Genomic DNA, 10539 nt, shown 5'->3' with positions numbered 1-10539 from the left:
AATCATTATAGAAAATGGGAGAGAGACTAAAAATCATTTCAGGGTTGCTGTATAGTTTGAAGTTATTTTAACTTATCTTCTGTGAAATCAACATGCCCTATTGTGTAGCTCTCTCCAGTAGTGATTGGCTGCTCAGGGACAGATGTAGAGAAATGAGTTGATTTTTCCACAGTTGCAGCTTTGGCAGATGCCACAAAGAAGACAGAAGGGGAAGGGAGTTTAGGAAATTAGCAACAGTATTATCAAACAATACATCACGGAATCTCAGCTGAGCAAGGAGAGATGTGAATAAGGGAGGTAGATGGCTGAGAAGAAGTTACATGAGTTAATAGACTTAAATAGGAAGACATTTTCTCCAGGGCAAAATGTGAACACGGCCAGTGTTTGTATAATCATGGGATTATACAAACTGAGATATGAACTGCCCAAAATGAGGCATGCAGGACAGGGCTTTGATTATCACCCATAAATGTGTTGTACAAGATGGGTCCTTTGTGGTGGCCACCAGAACTCAGGGTAAATTTTACAGTATCGTATTGTAAGGGTTAAAAAAATAGGTTTTATTGAGAATGCTCAAGAAGTCAGCAGAAAGAAAAGTCACAGGTCCTTTGATTCTCCCATTTTTCCCATGAAGAAGTATACAGGGACCCAGGCCACGTCAGCCCAGTATTCCAGGAAAAAGTCCCCTCCATACTGCTGTTCTTCTTTCCTACAGGACAAGTGTGATAGCAACCGTCTCGGAAGACATAAGCAGACAACTTGAATGTGAGGCAGTCTGGATTGCATATTATTTATTTAGAGGAAGGAGCTGTGAAAGCTAGCTTCCCAGCACCCAAGGACAGCAGAGACCATACAAAGTTGTAGTTCATACAAGAGGGTAAAATAAAGCCGTAAGTCTCCTAGGACGCTGGGTTCAACTGTGGTTTCTCCCACTGACTGAAGGGTATTCCAAGTTCCAAATGGCCCAGTGATTCTGGTAACCAAGAGCGAGCTCTTGGGGTCACTTTCAGACGATCCTACTCCTTGTACCATGAAATTCCATGTATCATTTAATAAATGATACTTAGTGTAGTATGATGTACGTATAATTCAACAGACCTCTCTCACTTTATTTCTTCATCATCCTGTGTGGTTTTCAGAGAAAACGGAAAAACAGAGGATATGGTTTCAAAGTAAAGAGAGGTCTTATGAAACAAACCATAATGTTGCTCTTTACCAACTAAAACGGTTTAAGTGTGACAGGGAATGTTTCTAAATGTGACTTCTGATGCACACGCAAAAATAGTATATACACACATACCTAAATTTCAAACTGGTAAGATGTCCCATGAAGATTTTTTTTCCTTTTATAACAAAGATGGGGGGAAATAAAGAAAACAAAGCTAAAGGTGCAGAGAAGAGAAAATGTTCAGTAAAGATTTTGCCCCTAATTACTTCAAAGTTCTAGAATAAAATAACAGAAGACTTATGGCTAAGATTCTTTTTTTTTTAATTATTATTTGAGTATAGTTGACACACAATATTATAGGAGTTTCAGATGTATAAGTTAGTGATTTGACAAGTTTGTATACCATGCTATGTTCACCACCAGTATAGCTATGTTCCATCCCATTGCATCAGTTACAATACCACGGACTATTCCTTATGCTCTGCTTTTATTCCCATGACTTACATAACTGGAGGCCTGGATCTCCCTCTTCCCTTCACTGATGTTGTCCAGCCCCTCACTGGCAACCATCAATTTGTTCTCTGTATTTATAGCTCTGATTCTGCTTTTTGCTTGCTTATTCATATTTTAGATTCCATTATGAGTGGAATCATATGGCATTTGTCTTTCTCAGTCTGACTTATTTCACTTAGCATAATACCCTCCAGGTCCCTCCATGATGTTTTGAATGGTAAGATCGCATTCTTTTTATGGCTGTGTAATATTCCATCACACACACACACACACACACACACACACACCACTTTCCTTATCCATTTGTCTACTGATGGACAATTAGGTTGCTTTCCTGTCTTGGCTATTCCAAATAATGTTGCAATAAACATGGGGTACATATATCTTTTTGAGTTAGTGTCTTTATTTCCCCTGGGTAAATACCCAACAGTGGAATTACTGGGTCATTAAAGATTTCTACAATATGGTGAAAAGTTAAACAAAAAATAAAAGCTTAACATGACATATTAAGCTCCCAAGTAGTCCTTTTGGTGGTTTTTTAAAAATGTTTTTGAGAGAGAGAGAAAGTGAAAGTAAAGGGAAGACAGAGAGACATGAAGATAGAATTTGAAGTAGGCTCCAGGCTCTGAGCTATCAGCACAGAGCCCAATTCAGGGCTCAAACCAGGGAACTGCAAGATCATGACCTGAGCTGATGTCAGACACTTAACCAACTGAGACACCCAGGCGCCTCTGGTAGTTTATTTTTAAAGGCACTATAACAATGCTCAGCATCCCTCCTCATCAGGGAAATACAAATCAAAACCACACTGAGATACCACCTCACGCCAGTCAGAGTGGCTAAAATGAGCAAATCAGAGAACTCTAGATGCTGGCGAGGATGTGGAGAAACGGGCACCCTCCTACACTGTTGGTGGGAATGTAAACTGGTGCAGCCCCTCTGGAAAACAGTGTGGAGGTTCCTCAGGAAACTAACACTAGAACTCCCCTATGACCCAGCAATAGCACTGCTAGGAATTTACCCAAGGGATACAGAAATGCTGAGGCATAGGAGCACATGTACCCTGATGTTCATAGCAGCACTCTCCACAATAGCTAAAACATGGAAAGAGTCTAAGTGTCCATCAACAGACGAATGGATCAAGAAGATGTGGTTTATCTATACCATGGAATACTACATGGCAATGAGAAACAGTGAAATCTGGCCATGTGTAGCAACATGGATGGACCTTGAGGGTGTTATTCTGAGCGAAATAAGTCAGGCAGAGAAGGACAAATATCATGTGTGCACGTATAGGAGGATTAGGAGGAACTTAACAGAGGACCAAGGGGGAGAAGAAGGGCGGAAATGGTGGGGGAAAGGGAGAGAGGCAAACCATGAGAGACTCTTGAATGCTGACAAAAACTGAGGACTGATGGATGTGGGGGGGAGGAGGGATGGGCATGGAGGAGGACACTTGTGGGGATGAGCACTGAGTGTTATGTGGAAACTAATTTGACAATAAACTATTTGTAAAAAAAAATAAATAAATAAGGAGGCCAACTCTCAGAAAAAAAATAAAATAAACACACTATAAAGCTTGAAAATATACAATATTGAGGGCACCTGGGTGGCTCAGTCATTGAGCATCTGAGTTCAGCTCAGGTAATGATCTCACAGTTTGTGAGTTCAAGTCCCACAATGGGTGAGCAAGAGCCTGGTTTGGGTGAGCCCCGCTTCTATCTCTCTTTTTCTCTTTCTCTCCCTCCCTCTCTCTTTCTTCTGCCCTACCTGGAATTCTCTTTCTCTCTCTCTCTCTCTGTCCCTCGCTCACTGCACCCTCTCTCTCTAGAAAAAAAAAATGCATATATATATACATATATAGATATAGATATATATACACAATATTGAAATTAATGGCAGCTCACCTTTCTGATAGAATTCAACAGTAAACAGAAACCCCGTACCTCAATGTTGTTGAGGGAGATGTCATAGAAAAAAGTCCTCAGGTTGATCAAAGAGAAAATATGTTGTCTGAAAGCCAGAGGTGATGCTTTGCCTCCAAAGGCAAAAATCAAGAGGAAAGAAGTAAAAAATATAAAGAACTCAAAAGAAAAAAGTCCCCCTTTTCTGACAAATAAGGAAGGACAACATAGGGCACACAATGTTATAGATTTTAGAATTTAAAAAGCATCCAACTGAATTGGCTGCCTAATGGCTTGCACATTTCAGAAAAGTTAAGGAGTCTCTAAAAATGGATGTTTGGGAAGATATGAACTTGAGGCACAAAGGCATTACTGGTGTTTCTCAAACTTGAATGTGCTTACAAATTACTTGCATATAGTGTTAAAATGCACTCCAATTTAGTTAGTCTAGTGTTCAGTCTGGGATTCTGAATTTCTAGCAAGTTTTTAGGTGATGTGAATACTGCTGGCCCCAGCTCACACTCTGAACAGCAAAGTACTAGTGACTCCCAACTTGAACATAGCATCCAGGAAACCAATAGAAATTCTCCACATATTCATTCAGCCATAGATTGAAATGTTCAGACCTTCACAAGATTAGGAAATTGGTGGCATGGGGAAACAGGGTTTATTACCTGTGCCTATGAATCATTGAATTAATTTTTGCTTTATGCTAATCAAACATAGGTTATGAACATAACCCTATCATAAAAATACCTGTGCTATTTTTCAGACAGTCCTAGAAACACTGATAGAGCAGTATACGCTCACCTGGTAACAGTCCATGAACATACACATGGGGAATACTACAAAATTGTAGTGGCACCCATTTTACATAAGTGATGTATGGAAACCTCAAAGTTGTAAATCTGTGGACTTCAATGAGCACAGCACCTCATATAAGTCTCAGGAAGCCCACTTGCCCTAGAACTTGAACCAGGTGCTCAAGTGCCTAAAGAGCAGTGCTTCTTGCCCCTGCCCACTTGCACTCTGCCCAGCTAGGAAGACTCGGGACATCTGATCAGCAGACTGAGCCTTGTCAGTGAGGATCATGCATGGAATATGTCAAAGGGTCTAGAATTAGCCTGCTTTCCCTGTGCCACTTCTGGGGTGACATTCACAGCCTGTTAAATAGCAGCAGCCTCCTGCCCAAACTCATTGCCCGATTCTCACTGTGTTTCTCCAGTCTTTCAGACTGAGCAGCTACCCAGGTCCTGATTTGCTTAGGCCCCAGCAACTAAGACTGGGGACTGGCAAAGAATCCTAGACAATATGGCTTCGGGGGCCAGGATATTATGCTCGGTACCTGTAGTCCTCTATGACCTGAGGCCCAACTCCCCAAGAATGAAGCTGTTGTTATTTGACTAAAAGTAATGAAACTATTGTTACCATGTCCCACCCAATCAGATTGAATCCTTTCCTACTTCTACCAGCCTGAAACTGTGCTGTTTTATTTAAAAAAAAAAAAAAGTGGGGGACGGGGGCAGATGCCTGGGTGGCTCAGTTGGTTGAGTGTCCAACTTCAGCTCAGGCTGTGATCTCGCCTTTGGAGGTTAGAGCCTGGCATCAGGCTCTGTGCTGTCAGGGTAGCACCCACTTCTGATCCTCTGTCCTTGTGTATCTCTCTGCTACCTCCCCCACTTATAGGCATGCTCGCTCTCTCTCTCTCTCTCTCAAAATTAATAAACATTAAAAAATAAATTACTTATATAAGCTACTCTATTCATTTTGTCTCTATGTAACCCATAACCTTGTGGCCATACTTGGAAATTTTAGAAACCTAGAAATTAATCCCCCACTACCACAGACTACCCAGATTCTATTTCTGAAATCACTTTACAGTCCAGGACCTCATTTTTCTTATCTATAACTTTGAGATGTGGAGTTAGTAACTATCTTGTTTCCTTCACAAAATTGTGAAGATTAAATGGGATTATGGATATTGCAACACTTTGAAAATCGTAAAGTACTACATAAGCATCAAATATTATCACTGACATTGCAAGTTTAATTTAGCAGATGAATAAACTACTTTTAGAAGCAACTTCTCCAAGTCTGGAGCAATGAAGTGATAGGTAACATCACAGTTGGCCTCTTCAACTAATCCAGGGATTAAGCAGACAACCTTAGCTGTGGTTATGCTACCAGATAAAATACAACGAATTTACATGGGTTTAAGTACTCCTCTAGGTACTAGCTGACAAAACACGGCTACTGACGTTGTCACAACATTCTGTGGTTAATTTAGTCTTTGTAGGAAAATTAATTGTGAAATTTTTACTTTTTTCTATTTTTGAGGTTATAAGCCAATTTCATCATTATATTGCAACACAATGCTGTGTAGGTACGCAACACTTATTACACTAAATAATTAAAGTGCCAAAGAACTTTTGTCAGCACAGAGGTGATGTGACCTATGGTAAAAACTGACTGTACACTATTCATAGAGTCTATATTCGTTTTCTAATGTAGACAATTTTTAAAATACAAATAAAAAGGATACATTGATTCAACAGTATTCATACAAAAAATCATCACATTATTTCATTAAATATTTGTCAGTATTGCTGAGAAATTCCATTTTGGTTCAAGATCATCCAGCTGAATTGGTTAACTGATGGCCAGCAGATTTCAGAAAACTAGAGGGTAGAGGTCCCTAAAAATGGAGGTTAGGAAGGCCTGAACTTGAAGCACAAAGACAAAATGGTGCCTCTCAAACATGAATATGCTTACTAATCACCTTTTGTGTCATCTTGCCTCCTAAGCCTTCCAGAATTATAAGCACAAGAATGTTGTTTATCTTAATTTTAATGTTATTATTAAGATATAACACAAAGGAATTAGAAATCACCTCAAATTTTCTTTTTTTTTTTTTAAATGTTTTATTTATTTCTGAGAGAGAGAGACAGCACGAGCAGGGGAGGGCCAGAGAGAGAGGGAGATACAGAATCCGAAACAGGCTCCAGGCTCTGAGCTAGCTGTCAGCACAGAGCCTGACACGGGGCTTGAACCCACGAACCATGAAATCATAATCTGAGCTGAAGTTGGCCGCTTAACCAACTGAGCCACCCAGGTGCCCCAGAAATAACCTCAAATTTTCATGATTTTTAAAAAATATTTGAAAATATCAAAGAATCAATAAGCCCGAGGAAGGAAAGAAAGAAAAGTCAAGACGAATCCTAGAGACTATACTAAATGAGTATGGAATGAGTCACAAAATCAGTTCAAAGACTAAAATACTGAATCTGTTCTAAATTTAGTGTACATTACATATATTTGTATTTCAAAAATACTATTATTGTCAAATTTGTCAGATATACATATATATATTTTTTAAATTAATGTTTATATATTTCTGAGAGACAGAGAGAAAGAGAGAGAGAAGAGGGGCAGAGAGAGAGAGGGAGAGACAGAATTCAAAGCAGCCTCTAGGCTCTGAGCTGTCAGCACAGAGCCCAAAGCGGGGCTTGAAATCGCAAATGCAAGATCATGACCTGAGCCAAAGTCAGATGCTTAACCACCTAAGCCACCCAGGTGCCCCATAAGCTGCATATATTTTTAAAATGTGGGGCGCCTGGGTGGCTTAGTCAGTTAAGCGTCCGACTTTCGCTTGGGTCATGATCTCGCGGTTCGTGGGTTCGAGCCCCGCGTAGGGCTCTGTGCTGACTGCCAGCTCAGAGCCTGGAGCCTGTTTCGGTCTGTGACTCCCTCTCTCTCTGACCCTCCCCTGCTCACGCTGTCTCTGTCTCTCCTAGAAATAAATAAAAATATTTTTTTAAAAAATGTAACTTTACTATCCTTGAATCTCTGAATAAATTCTTTCCAATAAAATACTTTAAAAAAAGAAAATGAAAGCTTATTAATATTTTTGTATGTAAATAAAGAAGCAATCATTTGCCTTGACAGGACATGTAGCCTATGTTCATGCAATAAACTTTCCAAAGTGCTGATTAATTTAATTTAAACTTAAAGTTTTTCTGATTATCCACTATGCTGCATTCATGATATACAACCCCTTTAATCACTGTGTAAGCAGGAAAATGACTCCCACAGTCACTGTAAATTGAGAAGAGGGCTTTTTTTAAACCTTAGGCAGTTAAAATAGATTAGCCTCTGTCTTATACCATTGACCTTTCCTCTTAGTTTACTTGATTGGCAGTGAAATACTTCAGTCAAGTGTTCTGGTAAATTAGGCTGTGTTGGTCATCAAACTGAGAATCTATGTAGCAGATAACACTCATAGATTGTACTTCATGTAATTTTTATACAATGTACTATGCGATGCTCTGTATGAGGACAGAAAGGGAGAAAAGGAGGAGGGAAGGGAGAGAAAGAATGAATGGAAGAAAGAAAGAAGGAAAGAAAGAAAGGGAGAGAAGAGGGGAAGGGAAGGGAGGGGAGGGGAGGCAAGGGAAAAGGAAGGGAGGGAAGAGGGGCACCTGAATGGCTCAGTCAGTTAAGCTGGTCAGAGCTCAGTCAGTGGCACTCTGTCTCTCTCTCTCTTTCTCTCAAAAATAAACATTTAAGAAATAATTTTAAACAAAGAAAAGACAGAAAAAAACAAGTGTTGGCAATGATGTGGAGAAATTGAAACCCTGTGCATTGTTGATGGGAATCTAAAATGGTATAGCTGCTATGAAAAACAGCATGACAGACCCTGAAAAGATTAAAAATTGAATTACCATATGATCCGGCAATTCCACTTCTGAGTGTAATTCCAAAAGAACTTAAAGTGGGGTCTCAAAGAGAAACTTATATGAACACTTATGTTCACAGCAGCAATATTCACAGTAGCTAAGACATAAACAGCCTAAATGTCCACTGACAGATACATGGATAAACAAAATGTAGTATATACATGGAATGGAATATTATTCAGCCTTAAAAAGGAAGGAAATTCTGACACATGACAACATGAGTGAACCCTAAGGAGGTGATGGTAACTGAAATAAGCCAGAAATGTTAATCTAAAGTAAATGTCGAAAATGTTAGCCTAAAGTAAATTATTCATTAAATCAGAAATAAAAGTATAAATATTATAATATAATCCATTAAGTTATCCATTCCTTCCATCTTCATTCATTCTCATAGCCGTTATTGAATGCCCTTCAGTGTCAGGTACCACACCAGGCAATGGAGATCCTGATGTAATACAGGATAATATTTTAAAGATATAAATGTACCTTTCTCATTTGCCTTTGCAACATACAACACTTTCTCCCATTTGGCCTAAGATACCCAACTGCCACAGTAAGGGTCTTGGAATGCTAAAGAATTAATATAAAGAGAAAGAAGAGTTAATATTAAACAGCTTTCATTCAAAATATGATTTTGCAGCAAGACTATAGGGATTTTTGACAGAGAATTTTTTCTCTAAGTTCTTTTATCTTTCATTTAACATTAGAGGCGGGGACTAATAAACTAGTTCCTGGTAGGAAGGAAGAGAAATCCATTCCTTCTGGGCTTGAGTAATTCTAATTGGTGAGTAATTCTCTCACCTAAAGAGAGGGAGGTAAGAGAAACAGTGTGATACGTCCTGGTGGGAACAAGTCACACAGGTTCAGGGCATTATTAGAATATAAACTCCAGGGGAGCCTGGGTGGCTCAGTTGTTTAAGCATCTGACTTTGACTCAGGTCATAATCTCACAGTTTGTGGGTTCGAGCCCCACATTGGGCTCTGTGCTGACAGCTCAGAGCCTGGAGTCTGCTTGGGATTCTATGTCTCCCTCTCTCTCTGCCCCGCCCCTGCTCATGCTCTGTCTGTCTCTCTCTCTCAAAAATAAATAAACATTAAAAAAAATTTTTAAAGAATATAATCTCTACATAGGCAAGGATTTATGTCTGCTTCGTTCATTACTGCTCCTCCAGTTTCTGAAAGGTGCTTACCACACAGTAGGTACAATGTTGGTCAAATGCATAGAGGACTTTTTGTTCTGCTCCCTAGTTTGAACTCTGGATGAATAGTGTTATGCTAGGCAAAAAAAAAAAAAAAAAAAAAAGTGGGGGTGTGTGTCCAAAAAGGGGAGCCCCAGCATGGTTAGGAGGGTGAACCAAGGACAGTTACAGACCTAGGGTGGTCTGCAGTGGAAATAGGACCTCAAGAAAGAATGGCCAGGAAGTTATCAGCTATAGACATCAGTAGCTTACGTCAACAGGTTAACCAGGAATAGGACTATACAGATATACCTTAGGTAACACCAGCCCCTGCACAATGCCCAGTTCAAGCCAACAGAGTTCAACTCCTCTAAAGCAATGATTTCATATGAGACCCTGCTCTGTATGTCAGACACCAACTTAGAAGGAGAGGAAGGGGGATGGAAACCATAAAAAGACTATTTCAGAGACAAGTTTAAAGAGATTATTATTTTTTAATGTTTATATATTTGAAAGAGAGAATGCAAGCAGGAGGGGGCAGAGGGAGAGGGAGAGAGAGAATCTGTGCTGACACTACAGAGCCCAATGTGGGGCTTGATCCCATGGACCATAAGATCATGACCTGAGCTGAAATCAAGAGTGATACACTGAACCTACTGAGCCACCCACGTGTCCCAATGAAATTATTTAAATAATTGGATCAGAATTAGTTTTAAAACAGACTAAAATTATTTTTGCTTTCCCATGTCCAGAAGTTGGGGAACAGTAAAGAGGATTCAGAGCAGTTTTTAAAAGTAGAGATGGAAACAACCTAGTGTGATGGGCATTAAGGAGGGCAGTTGTGGGGCGCCTGGGTGGCTTAGTCGGTTAAGCGTCCGACTTTCGCTCAGGTCATGATCTTGCGGATTGTGGGTTCGAGCCCCGCGTCGGGCTCTGTGCTGACTGCCAGCTCAGAGCCTGGAGCCTGTTTCAGAGTCTGTCACTCCCTCTCTCTCTGACCCTCCCCTGCTCACGCTGTCTCTCTCTCTCTCTCCTAGAAA

The sequence above is a fragment of the Hyaena hyaena genome, unplaced genomic scaffold (assembly GCF_003009895.1).
Source record: "Hyaena hyaena isolate Hyena2069 unplaced genomic scaffold, ASM300989v1 scaffold_32, whole genome shotgun sequence".
Classification (NCBI taxonomy): domain Eukaryota; kingdom Metazoa; phylum Chordata; class Mammalia; order Carnivora; family Hyaenidae; genus Hyaena; species Hyaena hyaena.
The sequence above is the reverse complement of the archived record's forward strand: the minus strand, read 5'-3'. Positions refer to the sequence as shown.